This window comes from Sapajus apella, unplaced genomic scaffold (genome assembly GCF_009761245.1).
Source record: "Sapajus apella isolate SASKATOON/1434 unplaced genomic scaffold, GSC_monkey_1.0 scaffold4, whole genome shotgun sequence".
NCBI classification, from domain to species: domain Eukaryota; kingdom Metazoa; phylum Chordata; class Mammalia; order Primates; family Cebidae; genus Sapajus; species Sapajus apella.
The window spans coordinates 23,388,622-23,403,694 of NW_022436944.1; the positions used below are offsets into that span (position 1 = coordinate 23,388,622).

The following is a 15,073-nucleotide window of genomic DNA, read 5'->3' on the forward strand; positions in this document are numbered from 1 at the left end:
GATTATTTATAGGACTCTAAAAAGAAAACCACAGAACAAAATAAGAGAAATCTAGCTTCCCTCCCTGTCTCCTTTACCCTAAATTTCCAATGATGTTGATTGGTTTTTGGCTTACTCTTCCATTTTTAAATTTAAGCAAATAAACATGCACACATTCTGCTATATGCTACGGTGCACATAGTTCTTCACCTCACTTTTATTTAGTTAACAATATTTTGAAGATCTCTTTTTAGCAACATTTAAGAATCTTTCTCACCTGGGACCAGTGGCCCATGCCTATAAACCCAACCCTATGGGGGGCCAAGACCAGCCTAGACAACATAGGGAAACCCTGGCTCTCCAAAATAAAAAATAAAAAAAATACCCTTGTGTGGTGGAGCACACTAGTAATTCCAGCTATAGCTACTTGGGAGGCTGAGCAGGGAGGATCACTTGAGCCCAGAAGGTTGAGGCTGCAGTGAGCTATGATCATGTCACTGCACTCCAGCATGGGTGACAGAGAAAGGCCCTGTCTCAAAATAGATAATAATCTTTCTAATTCTCTTCAGTAGTTGAAGAGTACCCCATAGTTTATTCAGTCAGTCTTCTATTGATGAAAATTTGGGTTCTTTCTTCTGCAATTATGCATGGCATTGAAATTAATAGCTTTTCACATTTTGACAGTGTTTCTTTGGGAGAAACTTCTGGAAAGAGATCATGGTAAATGCAATTTTAATTTCCCTAGATGCCAAACTCCTCACCATAAAATTTGTACCATTTTGCATATGTACCAGCAAGGTATGACAATAACTGTTCTTCACAGTCTTGTCAAAACTTGGTGGGGGAGGGTTATCTATATGAAAGGCGAGGGTTTATATATCCCTGTAGCATGACTTCATACTTTTTATTGTGAGTATTTCTATTATGAGCAGGATTGTATGTTTGTATTTTTGTGTTTTATTATGAGTAAGATTCATATGTTTGGGAGACATGAAATTTTTGGAAAAAATTTTTTTTCTATTATGTATATATTATATATTTTCTACTTGTAAGGCATTCTTTTCCAGTAGAGTCATTAGACATTTCAAGGTTTAGATGCCCTTAATATGTTAGGAATATTAATCTTTTGTCTGTAATATAAGTTACAAACAGTTTTCCTGATTTGTCATGTTTTATTTTGCTTATGGAATGAGGGGTGGGGGAAGTTATTATATGATGAAAGAACGTGAAATGAAAGTATCTTAGGTTTAGAACCCATGGTGTAAATTGAAGATCAGAGCTGCACAGTGGTATACAGGGATAGAATGCTCTAGCCTCAGGGTTAGAAATCGCCTTGGCACTATGTCATTGCCAGAATATTTCACCCTCATATAGCCCAAGGGAAATGCAGAAGTCTCTTGGCAGCTACTGGAAGCATGGACTCAAGACAATATATTTTCAGCCTATCTAGCTAGTTAAGAATGTTCTCTTCTGCCATACGTAGATAGTCTACCTTTCAGGGTCAGGTCTCATTTTGTATCACCTTTGCACAAATCTGCAAGTTCAAAAGCACTGCAACTAACATTCCCTGGTCCCAACACTGAAGGCTGAGTTTGTTGCCTTCTACTGAGTGACTCAGCTAGCTCTAAACACAATTGAGTTGTAGTCAAGCCTCTCTCCTTCCGTGGCAGGTAATGCCCCTGAAGTTATGTTTAGATAGCACAGGAAAACCAATTAAAATGGAAAAATGAAACATCCAGGCCTGGCACAGTGGCTCATGACTGTAATCCCAACATTCTGGGAGGCCAAGGCAGGAGGATTGCTTGAGGCCAGGAGTTCTAGATCAGCCTGGAAAACATAGCAAGACCTTTTCTAAAGAAAGAAAAGATAAGAAAAGAAAAGAAAGAGAAGAGAAAGGACGAGGGAGAGGGCAGAGGGAAGGCAGAAGGAAAGAAGAGTAGGAGGAAGGGAGGGAGGGATCCAACTTGGTAATATGGTTATTTATTTCCATTGTGTAAAACAACTGAGCTGACTGAATTTTTAAAAATACAATATTGGCTCATAACCATAAAGAGCATCCTGAGGCCCAAGTCCACTTTCCAAGTTTGGCATGGACCAGCTGTGCAACTTTGGGCAGCCACTTACCCTCTCTAGATATACATTCTTGGAAGTAGAAGATATTGTTTCTCATTACTTCCAACTGTTTTTTTTCTTTAACAGACAAAACTAACTCTTCATCTGCAAAATAAAAAATTTTAACTAAAGGTCTAATACCCTTCCAGATCTAACATTCCATGATTTTTATTCTCATAAGACTGGTTTTTATTTAAAACACGCTTTTATTTTGGAGAAAATAAAAGTCAATCCAAAGACTGCTAACCTTATATTCCGAGGTTCCAACCTCAAATCAACAAATGCTAAAGATGATCTCATAAGGTAGAAACCCACACATGAATAGGAACCCTTAAAATCTCCATTTTTACTGGGAACTAATGTTATATTAAAACATGCTGAACCCACTCTTTGCTAAATTGGTGCAATTTAAGATCTTCAGCAACCTTAAAACACCTAGTTAATCTTAACCCACAATTATTCATTTATTGCCTAAATTATTGTGACTCATTAATTCATGAGAGGGAACCTGTGCTCTCCAGGTCTGATATTTCTTGGCCTTTTAAAATTAATTCTTTCCCGTTTAGCCCTAGCTAAATATTAGCTAGGTGTTATTTCTTTTATATTCATTTTTTATGGATACACATTTAGTCTTAAATTCTTCCTGCACGTTTCAGACTCTCAGCCAATTTTTGATTTAGCTCCATTGGGGATTATTTGACTATAATTTGATTCATTTTATTTCCTCCTTTTCTTACTGATGAAGATCTTACTGATGATGGAAAGGTCAGCAGGGACAGACAGAAATACACAGAGGGCTCAATCAGTGAGCCAGCTCTTCTGGTATGTGCAAAAAACAGAGACTAGGAGGATGAGGAATGGGAGAGAAAAGATAAACAAAACTCAAGAGAGCAAAAACCCCAACAACTGGAAATAGATGATTTGTTTAACAGCTCTCATTTTGCAATTGACCAAAGCTTGTCAAGGAGCTGCCTAGCTTCACACTATCCTCTTGTCTCTTTCATTGTTGTCTTGGGTTGCCATTTGGTAAATTTGACTATCTAACACAATTCTGATTAGTAAGTCGGAAATATACTTTTATATTGGGTAGGTGAGATAAAGAGGGAGGTATTTAAGGTGTGTAAAGACACGTGGAGATGCCAGCATATCCGTGTGCCTTGATCATACCGGTTTTGTGACTGCTTCGGGGTATTTGCACTTGTTGCTACCTCCCCACCTTCTTCAGGTCTATACTCAACCATCGCCTAGTGAGAGCCTTTCTTGCTCACCCTATCAGATATTGCACCCCTCCCCAAAACACCCCAATCACAGAGCTTTCTATCCCCTGTCTGTGCCTTACTTTCTTCCCATCTCTAATCACTAATCACTATTGATCTGTTTATTTATTTACTTATTTCTTTGTCTCCTGTGGGGAAGATGTTTTTTTCCATTTTTCTGGATTTTTTCCTATCTTTTAAATCTTACAGTTCTGATATCTAGAACAGCAGGTTCTTAATAAATACCTGTTAAATCAGTGAATTAATATAGCTTGAGGAAGAAACTACCAGGGTAAAGTGTGTCATGGGAAAGGGGATCTCTTTTCAATTATGAAATGTGAAGCAGTTGAGTATTCTAGGTCACCCTAGAAGATGAGGTGTCTTATGGCCCCTGGAGGGACGGTCTCCAAAGATGAGGGTTGACTTCCAGCACATAGCTGCATTTCTAACATAGAGCTGGACTTCCAGCACATAGCTGAGTGGCAATATCAGTTTCTGTCCACCAGAGAAGGTATATTTAACTAAAGCAAAGATATGTGCCTTCCTTCTTGTCCCACTGTACAGCAAATATTTCTTTCTCCTACTTACCTGGTTGTCAGTGGCTGAACATTTTCCAGAGCATGCCAAGCTATGATTTGTAGACTTGCAAGAAGCAGTTATAATCATGTGATTTTTCTAAGTTGGAAGATGTTCAAAATAGTAGCTTCCTTTAGGAAAAGGAAGAACTCAGCACATTGTATCAAGTATTAAATAATCACCCAGAAGATGCCAGAAACTCATCCTGATATTTACAGAACTGACATTTCCTCCAAGGTCTTCAGGAAGCCACTCATTTAAGTACGTGTGTTCTCTGTGTTTTCTCACGCCATCAATTTCCCTGTTTCCTATTTGGATTAGAGTGTCTTCATTTTACATGATGCAGCTGCATTGAGACTCAAATATAGCTGTACTATTTTGAACTCCAGAAGTATTAATCCAATATTCAAAATAAGAAAATAATTCTTAATTCAGAGACTTGTCCAATTTTTCCCCTAGAGAATTAATCCAGGGTGTCTTGATGTAGGTAACATTAGATAGGGCATATTCCAGAGTTGCTGTGTCTGATATGACACTTACAAGATTCATGTGGCTACTGAACCCTAGAAATGTGACCAGTCCAAATTGATATGAGATGCAAGTATAAACACACCCTAGATTTCCAAGACATCATTTGAAAAAAGTGACACATCTCATTAATAATTTTATACGGTATTAATTACATGTTGAAAGGATAGAATTCACTTAAGAATGAGTTAAAATATTCTATAAATCTAATTTCCTTATTTTTTTAACTTTTTTTAAGGTGACTATTAGAATATTTAAAATTACATATGTGGCTCGCATTATATTTTATTGGACAGCACTCCTGCAAATACATATAAAAATGAAACTGTTGGAAACCAAAACCATTATCCTTAATAGAAATACTGTAATAATTTAAAGTTGAGTAGTAAGTACAGATGTAGTGTTAAGTACAGATACAATGCACTGCATAGATTATGCCATTTGGTAAAATATAGGCAATTTATTTTTATGATATTGAACTAATATGTCTGAGATTTTCTTTCTGAAATCTCTCCTCCCAGTCTCATTTTTCTGCTCCAATACATAATAACCTATAAAATACTTTACACCCAAGCTTCAGAAATAAGAGAGTAAATATCTATATGATTCAAGTATCATATATGTGCCACTTAAACCATGAATACTGTAGCCTTTGACTTGGGGACAGCGGATTAAATAAACTCCTGTCCAAACATGTCAATTGTACTCTTTTTGTTATAATATAAAGAAGTTTTTAAAGCCTGACAATCTCAGCATTGTTTTTGGAATGCCCATTACTGTTTTGTCTTATATAACTTATCACAGGTTCAAGAAAATTGACGTTTATATTATGTTAGCCTGGCTACAAAGTATGTTGACACATTTAATATTCCTAAATTGGGTAGACTCAATATCAAAAGTAAATATTTATCTAAAATGAGTAAATGGAGACAACCTGCATATCCAATTGGAAAACACAGCCTAAATTTTTTTCATGAAGTTTAGATTTAAAAAATCTATTTGATGTAAATTATTAGTTTACTTCTCTCACCAAACAAGGCAAAATATACAAGTGCTTAATAGGATCTATTTTTTTATCTGTATTATCATCAACACTAGATAATATTTAAAGACTAGATCATCACCGATGCTTCACAATATAAAAGGCCCATTGAGTTTTGCACAGTACATAGTAAATACTTATCGAATAGAGCAGTCATTGACTATTGATGAAGAACACTTCATGGTGTGGAACAGTCATGTTTAAATCTTCATTTTATCTGACTCACTTGAGCCTCAGTTACTCCAAATATAAAATGGGAATATAAGATTTATTTTAAAGGTTCTTGATAAGGATTAAATAAGATAATATGTCTTATTTTTATTGTTATGTTGACATTATTTTTAATCTGCACTAAGTAGGGGCTGCTATTTTAGCATCAGTATAATACAGTGAAATGTGTACATTTTTGCTTGTTTTCATAATAATGGATTTCCGTGATTCTTCCTACCTGGTTAGTTCTCCCATGACCAACCATATTCATTTGTGAGTTGCTCGTTTAAAGTTGGGAGTGTGGTATGTGTAATGTGGTAATTTTGCTTTGAATGAAACACAAATATATTTTGATGTCTAGCCTTATAGATAAAAGGCCATAATTTTTAAAAGCAAATCTCAGACACTGTCATTTTGGTATGCATCTCTAAGGTTAATTAAGGGCGTGGTTCTTATGTGTCATGAAGCCATTATCCAATCTGAAAAATGTATTTTGGTATGCATGTCTAAGATTAATTAAGGACATGATTCTTATGTGTTGTGAAGCCATTATACAACCTGAAAAATGTTCCATAATCCATCGGTGTCATCTAACAACCAATCCATATTAAAATTTTCCTTATTTTTGCCCTTTGCCTTTGATAACCCAAACAGGTTTCATAAATAATATTTAGTTGTCTCATCTTTGCATTCTCCTTTAATCTACAGCAGTGCTCCCTCCTACCTTTTTAAAAAATGCTGTTATTTAGAAAATTGGGTCAGTTATAAAAGATGTACCACATTCTGGATTTGTCTCCTTCCCATGATATCATTTAATTGTTCCTGTATCCTATTTCTGTAAGTGAAAGTTTGCTTTTGAGAGTACTGATTATTTAGATTCAAATTCATCAGTTTATGCAAGAATATTAAATAGGTGATGCTTGGGCGATTGTGTTACATCATATTAGAAGCCACACAATGACTTTTAGTCAGACTAAAAGTCTCGGTGCTGACTTTTACTGATGCTAAATGTGACCAATGGGTTCAGGTGGTGACAGCCTGATTCCTCCTAATAAATTTCCCTATAAAACTTTCGTACAATGGTTTCATCCATTGATGCTGATTCTTTGAACCTATTAGTTTCATTAGAATCAACAAAATGGGATTATTTTCTATCACTTCTTCGAAATTATTAGCTAGAATTATTCTTGTGGCAAAAATGTCCTATATTCTTATTCTTTTGATCTGCTACTTGTATCACCTAAATGGGATGTAAAGATCTTGTCTAGATCCTTGGTCAAATAATGTGGCCATAAATAAATTTACATTTTAAACATACAGTTTTAAACAAAACCACAATTCCATCATCATGCCTGAAATATTAATATTAATTTAGTGGTAAGCAAAATAATGGCCCTCCAAAGATGCCCATACCTTAATCTTCAGAATCTGTGAATATATTACCTTAAATAGCAAAAAGGGATTTACAAGAGTGATTAAATTAAGGACCTTGAAATGTGGAGATTACCCTGGATTATCTGAATGGGTCCAGTTTAATCACATGGGTCTCTAAAAGTTGTGGAACTTTTCCTGCTGCAGTCAGAGGAAGATGTGACTATGAAAGAAAGGTGCATAGAGATATAATATTGCTGACTGTGAAGATCGAGGAAGGGAGCTATGAGCCCAGGAATGTGGGTGGCCTCTGGAAGTTGGAAAGGGCAAAGAAACTGATTATCCTCTTGTGCAGCTCCGCTGAAATCTTAGTTTGATATAACTAAGACATGTGTTGGACTTCTAATATACAGAAATGTAATAAATTTGCATTATTTAAAGTCACTAAGAACAAAAATGGCAAACTAATATAATTTTAAATATTATAAAATATATAGCTTAGTTAAAATTTCCAAACTTATACAAACTTTTATAGCTGTTTTCATTGATCCAGACAATGTATGCACAATGTATTGAGATATAAAATAGAATGATTTAAAACATTAAAAGTGTAGTATACTTTTGTGGAAAGAGATGCTTCTTTTAATTTACCACCCTTACTTTATAAAGGAGCAAACTAAGGTTTAGAGGTTAGTGACTTGGCCCTAAGACAGTCATTTCAAAACTTAACATTACAATCACTCTTAAAAATTCATGAAGGTCAACAGTGGATTCTGGAAAAGTAGTGACCTTAACTTGGCTTTCTTGCACTTTATTACTATAATTTATCTGATTTTCCTAAGGCGAAGAGCTGTTGGTTCCTATATGCAATCAAGTGCTGGTGAAGCCTTGAGCTTTGTGCAAACCCTACAGAAATAACAGATACTGAGCTTTCTCTACCATGAGTAGCATGAGCCTCTAGATACCAGTTTTAAAGAAGTCTTTAGGTGGAGACTGGAAAGCTATGAATCCTGAAAAGATGTTTGGGTTGTAGAAATCTGTGGGCCTTGGTGATAGGAAGGTGATAGTAGTTGACATTAGCCTGCATGAATGAATTGATTCCTTGCTTACTGGGTAAGGGAGCTGTCTCCTCCTGGTGCCTGAAGGGTAGCTCCTCTGCTTCTCCATCACTGGCCTATCTTGTGCCACTCACAGGACTGCTATCTTCTGTCCAACAAACAGTCTTAAACTCCAAAAAGCCAACAAAGAAAGATAAAAACATGTCAAGACTTTTCAGCAGCCTGAGAGAGGAAGCCTGGTCAGAATAAACAGAGCACATACCCAGGGAATAAGTTCCTGAAATAATCAGAAAGTAATTTGAACAACCTTATGAAAGACCTTACAAAAAGAACTCAGCAATGTTAGTTGCACATGGTCAGAAATTTTGTTCACTAATGTATTCCCAGTGCATATAACTATAAGCTGTCTCAGAGGAGACAATCAGTAAATACTTGTCAGATAAATTAATCCATCACAAAAATAATAAAGTTAGGCAGAATATACCATGAAAGTGACAGTGGTACAATATCATGAAACCCATTCACATAATCTATTACACCAATACATTATAAGAGAATAAAATATATAATCATATCAGTGAGGAAAAGACATTTAATAATATGCAGCAGCATTACTAGTAAAAAAGAAAAAACTATTTAAATATAATTCAAAGTATTTCCCAAAATCGAATACCAAATATTATCCTAAATGAACACTTGAAATTGGATAATTGACAGAGGTTTTATTTATAGAGGACTTGTTGCAAAGTTTATTTGTAGGAGAGTTACAAATAATAGTGGATGTCTGGAACTTGGGAGTGGCCAAACAGCTATCACTCTTAGGTTCAAAGCAATAAGAGGAGAGAGTGGTCACTAGAACTCAGTGGGAGAAAGTTTGTGGAATACGTCACCCGGTGGAGAAGAATAAGCTTCTGTTCAGGGACACTTTTAGTTCAAGGTAGTATTTCAGGGGAAAATGTCAGGGAATAAATACCGAAGTCTTTTCTTCTACCCTCCTCTAATCTCCTCTGGGGCTCCTCATTGGCCAAACTCAATTAGAAGCTAGAAGGCATGGGCACCTATTTATGTAGTTCATGTGGTCAGTGTCCTAAAGCAGAGAATATGTAAAGGGAAAAATTGAAGATAATGGCATGGAAGTTCTAGCAAATGCAGTAAAAAAATGAAAAGAAATAAAACTTTCCATAAAAGTAGAAACTAGGAAATAAAGCTGCCATTTTTGTTGATGTTACTATATTAAAAAAAAAAAAAACTATTAGAATTAAAAACAAAATTTTGTGAGGTGCTCAAGTGTAAGATAAATATACAAACTCCAATAGCATTTTTAAAATTTAGCAGCAAGTTTCTAAAAATAAAATTCAGTATCTGTAAAACTTACAACTATTTGGGACTAATTTTAACAAAGAATAAAGGTATAAAATTTTAAGGAATATAAAATATAAAACAAAATATGAACAAATGAAGTCACAACATGTTCTAGGATGGGAAGATTTAATTATGGACATACTTTCTCTTTTTCTTCTTCCTAGATTTTTTTCATGGAGTCCTTTTTAAACAATGAAAAATGTAGCAAACTATATATAGTCCCTGTTACTTTTCATAAACCTTCCAGCAGTTTCTAAATTTCTCATTCTATGTGAATACATCATTTAAAAATATTTTTAATGTTAGTTTATGTGTGACAATCTTTCCAAAGCCTTGTATGCCTGAAAATTTTTCATTATGCCCTGACATTCAAGAGCAATTTGTTTAGATAAAAAAGTATAGATTCAACATTATTTTCTTTTTTTATTCCTTCAAATATTTATTTCTCTTCATTTTATTTTAATCATGTCTGGTACTTTTATTATCTATATGTTACACCTCTATTTTTATCTCTCATGTCTCTTAACATTTTAAAAATGTACTTTTATCTCTTCAATCTTTCTTGCTTCCTGCTGAAAGAGTTCCTCAATCAGGTTTCCTATTTATCTAACTCATTTCTTCAATTGTATCCATTATCCTATATATTCCATCTATTATGATCTTTTTTCCAACTGCTATGTTTTTCATACCTGACATTTCTTCTTATTTATTTTTATTTTCTTCTGTCTCTTTGTGTGTTTAATATACTTATTTTAAATGTTTTATATATTTATTCTAATACTTCTGTTTTTTGTTGATTTTTCTCTAAGTTGTTATAACCTTCAGGTGTCTAGTTATTTTTCACTGTTTGCTCATGTTCCTTTAGGAGTATCAACTATTGAATTGGCAATATGTGTTGGAGAAGGGCCTCAAAACTACAGCTATCATCCCACTAACCCAGTGTAGTGACTTTAAGCCTCAGAAAATATTAACTGTGAAGACATTTTTTGCTAGTTACCACTGGGGGAATGCACTACTGGCATTGGACGGGTGGGGGCAGGGATGCTACTAGACTTTGAAAAGACACTGGACAGCCCCCAACAGCAGATAATTGTTTGGTCTAAAATATCAGTAGTGCCAAGGTTGAGAAACCCTGCCCTAGCCAACTTCTCAGGTTGGGGTTTAGGCCCTAAGGGAGAAACAACATTGATAATCCGTTAGCCCAGGATTTGTAGGGAAAGAGGATGCCTAAGGTTGCTCAGTCTCTACCTGTTCTTATCAACTCCTTACCCCAAAAGATCTTTTGCACTGACCGGACATAACCCCCGTGAACACCTGCCCCAGTGTTTAGCCAATTGTGTGTGCTTTGTGTGGCAAGGAGTTAAGCAGTGATTACTCCATGGAAATATCACTGAGCCAAATGGCAGAGCTTGAACAGTTTTTTTTTGTTTCCTGATTTTTTTCTTTCTCTCTCTCTTTTATTTTTTTTCACTGCTGTATGTAGCTCCCCATTGCCGGATTTGCAGCACTCTTCCCATCTCCCTCACCTCTTTCCTGCACACACCAATCCAAAACGGTGCCTCTTTTCCCTGGGGATTTCTCATGGCTTTTGTTGTTATGTTAGTTTCAACTCCGCTTTTCTCTATATACTTTCTTTTATTATTTTTATTTTTTTCTTTTCAAGACTTTCCATCCAGTAACATATCTATATACTTTCTTCACCATTGACTTTGTAGAGGAAGGCAGTAGCCAGTGCTATTATAGTTCACCATCTTGGTGATGAAAAGAAAGCTTTCATGAAAAGTCTACTTTCCTCCAAATTCATATAAAAACTTAACCTAGGCTGGGCAAGATGGCTCAAACTTGTAATCCCAGCACTTCGGGAGGCCAAGGCAGGCAGATCACCTGAGGTCAGAAGTTAGAGACCTGGCCAACATGGTGAAACCCCATCTCTACTAAAAATACAAAAAAAAAAAAAATGCTAGATGTGGTGGCACATGCCTGTAATCCCATCTACTCTGGAGGCTGAGGCAGGAGAATCACTTGAACAAGAGAGTCGGAGGTTGCATTGAATCCAGATTGCACCACTGCTCTCTAGACTGGCAATAGAGTAAGACTCCATCTCAAAAAGAAAAAAAAAAAAATTAATGTAATTTAAATGAAAAGTTACCACTGTAAACATTGAAACTGGATAAAATTATCTTAAAGCTTATAAAGTGGAATAAAAGCATGAGATAATCTGCCTAACCAGATATAAGAACATACTACAATGCCATTATAATCAAATCAGTGTGGTATTGTCCTCAGAATAGCAAGACCAGAAAAAAATAATAGATGATCCAGATGCAGATTTCAGTAAAAAGTAAGAATTTGACAGAGGTGGTATTTCAATTTAACAGGGAAATGATGGTTTATTTAACAGATGGTACTAGCACAATTCACGGGCTATCAATTTAGATGATAAAATTGAACACATATAACCATTTATAAAAATATATTTACAAGAATTAAAATGTAAATAATGAACTTTTTAAAAACTACTGCAAGAAAATCTGTAAATCTATATCTACACATTATAGTTATAGAGACTCAATAAAGAATGGAAAACCAGAATCCATAAGTAAAGCATAGACATATTTGAATATACAAAAAGAAAATACATTTAAGTGGAAAAGACATCACAAACAGTCAATAGATAGCAACACACTGGGGAAAAATTATTTAAATACAGAGGACAGAATATTACTATTTCTAATACACAAAGAATACTTTAAAATGACAACCTGGAAAGAAGTAACAGAAACACTGACAAAGACTATGAAGAGGCAATTCATAGACACACAAATCCAGTTGTGCCTCAAATGTAAAAACTTATTCCAACTCCCAAGAAGTCATGGAAATATAAAATAAAGTAACAGTGTATTATTTTATCCCGAGCAGTTTGGCAACAATTATAGTACCAACTAACAGTCATTGCTGGCAAGGATGCAGGGAAGAGTAGACTTTTACACATTTCTAGAGAACATTTAAATCATTAACAGACTTCTGGAAAGCAATTTGGCAACAGCTATTATACCTTAAAATATATAGCCCCTTTTGACCAAGCAATCTGACTCCTAGGAGGCTATCTCACACAAGTAAAACCACGAGTGCTTAAGGATCTATGAACAGAGATGTGTACTGCATCATTTTTAAGAGGATAGATTGTAGGACATCTACACAAAATTGTGTATCTATTTAAAAAAATAATCAGTACTCTTTCAGTTGACTTGAGAGTTTTCCAGCAGGCATTGTTGACTATGTAAAGTAAAATGCAAAAATGTATGTAAAACATGATTCGCATTTTTAAATGCGGAGGTCACCCTTATGAATCTATATGTAGATAATTGACCCTGTGTGTGTGTGTGTGTGTGTGTGTGTGTGTGTGTGTGTGTGTGTGTAACTTTTATATTGAAAAGTGGGACTTGTGAGGTATAGCCACAGAAACTGTTTTTTTTTTCTCCTACTCTACCCTTAAAAGTATTGTGTGGGACTACTCCTTTCCCACTTGCTGGAAAGAAATATCTTGTTCGTGAGTTGTAATCACAGACTCAACTCAGTAATGAACATGTGCAATCCCATGTAATAATGCAAGGCAAGAATCAAACAGCATCCCACTGTGTCCCCAAACTCCATGTGTGTCATCTTAAGCTGTCTGACGTTCTAGGGGGAAGTTTCTTTTCACAGGCTTGAGAGGTGCAAACAACCCCAGCCCACCCCATGTGGGAGTGGAGATTTACAACTCAGGAATAGTAAAAGAACTCCCTTCACAAATCTTAACCTCTAGCCTAGGATCTTTCACATTCATAAATGGTAGAAGTTCAATGGAGTCATGTAACTGGTTTTCAGACATGTGCTTTTAAGATTATACATCTCACTACATAAGATGGATTTTTGCTTTGTTCCTCAGTTTAAACATCTATTTTAACATTGTTACAAGTGTGTGTGTAATCGTTATAATGAGAATTTTAGTATAAAGAGAAATTGGTAGGATATGTACTAGGTCAGGGGTCCCCAGCCCCCTGGGCCACAGACAGGAACCAAGCTGCAAGGCAGGAGGTAAGTGGCAGGCCAGCGAGCATTACCTCCTGGGCTTTATCTCCTGTCAGATCATCAGCAGCATTAGATTGTCATAGAAGACTGAACCCTATAGTGAACTGTGCACGTGAGGGAGCTAGGTTGTGCATGCCTTGTGAGAATCTAATGCCTGATGATCTGAGGTGGAACAGTTTCATTCCGAAACCATCACCACCTCGCCTTCCTCCCCAGCACCCGCAGGAAACCTGTCCCTGGTGCCAAAATATTGAGGACCGCCGTACTACATTGTAAAATTGGGTTCCTTGGGGAGAGAGGAGATACGAGTTTAAGAGAGGAAGAGGTGGAAAAAAGAGAGACACACCAAAAAAGTAAAGAAAAAAGACTATTTTAAAAAACAACTAAACAAAGGGTTTGCATATTATGATCATATTTATTATGCATTTATGTGGAAAGACATCGGTATACTTGACTTCAAAATTTCATAAAAGTGAGAAAATCAACCAATCATTTTTATATCATATTAGTAAATCACTCTGAAGTGTAATGAGAAAATCTTAAAGGAAAGTCTTCAAACTCAATATGATACTGTGTCTGCCATGAAGTGAAAAAAAAATAAAAATCAATGACTTCTCATATTACATGTAAGTCACACATCTCGGCTTGCTCCAGCAGCTAAAGTGTGCTAAGAATCCCAATTCTTGATGAAGCCCTGAGCCCTCGTTGTTGGCTTTCATAAGGAGACTACTACTGGCTCCTGTTAATTAAATTTAGAAAATTTACTGTGGCATTATCCTGTCTGGTGCCTAAATTAAATGCATGGATGATAATTCATTTATTGAAATTAGAAGCCAGGAGGAATATAGATACAAAGTCAAAGTCGCTATTTAGCTAATGTGTTGCCCAACCAGCCTGTACTTGACAAGTGTCATAGCACTACGCTATTTTTATTATTGGGAATTAGGAGACCTCAGGTCTAATTCAATCCCTGTTACTATGCACAGGGCATATGACTGATGTGCAGGGAGAACTCAAGGTGGCCACTTAAACTTTCTGGGCCTTATTTGCCTAATATATTCCTAGAGGAATTAGATGATTTTTAAGACACTTCTTGCTCTGTGTTAATAGGTTCTCCAATGTGGGTGAACACAAAACTCACTTGGAGAGTCTGCAAGTACAAATTATGGGGTTCTACCTCCTGAAATTCTGATTCCATAGATCCAGGGTCAAGTCCAACATGCCGTTTCTAACTAGTGTCCCATGGATACTAGTAGCACTGGTCCACAGCCCTGACGAATATAAAAACTGAATGAAATATTCGCTTTTCTTAGTAAATGGCATGAATTATTGAGATGAAGGAGGCTCAGTACTGATGTTTTTGGACCGAAATAAGTATCAGTTTTTGTACTAGTAGAACCTGTATGTAATTTCAAGGGTGCACATCTTACATTTTATTGTAATTAGAATCTTTATTATCAGTAGGTATCAGTTATTGCACTGGTAGAGCCTGTATGTAATTTCAAGGG

General features: G+C 35.7%; 1 protein-coding gene and 1 long non-coding RNA gene across 3 annotated transcripts in view; both read left to right on the plus strand.

Annotated features, from left to right (window-relative positions):
• The window catches only part of SLC9A9 (solute carrier family 9 member A9), a 579,933-nt gene that overhangs the window by 155,221 nt on the left and 409,639 nt on the right, over positions 1-15,073 (plus strand). The window lies entirely within an intron of this gene.
• Positions 1,887-9,391, plus strand: LOC116536828. The gene is made up of 2 exons (XR_004262817.1): positions 1,887-3,765; positions 3,804-9,391. It is a non-coding gene; the product is annotated as an uncharacterized LOC116536828 (long non-coding RNA).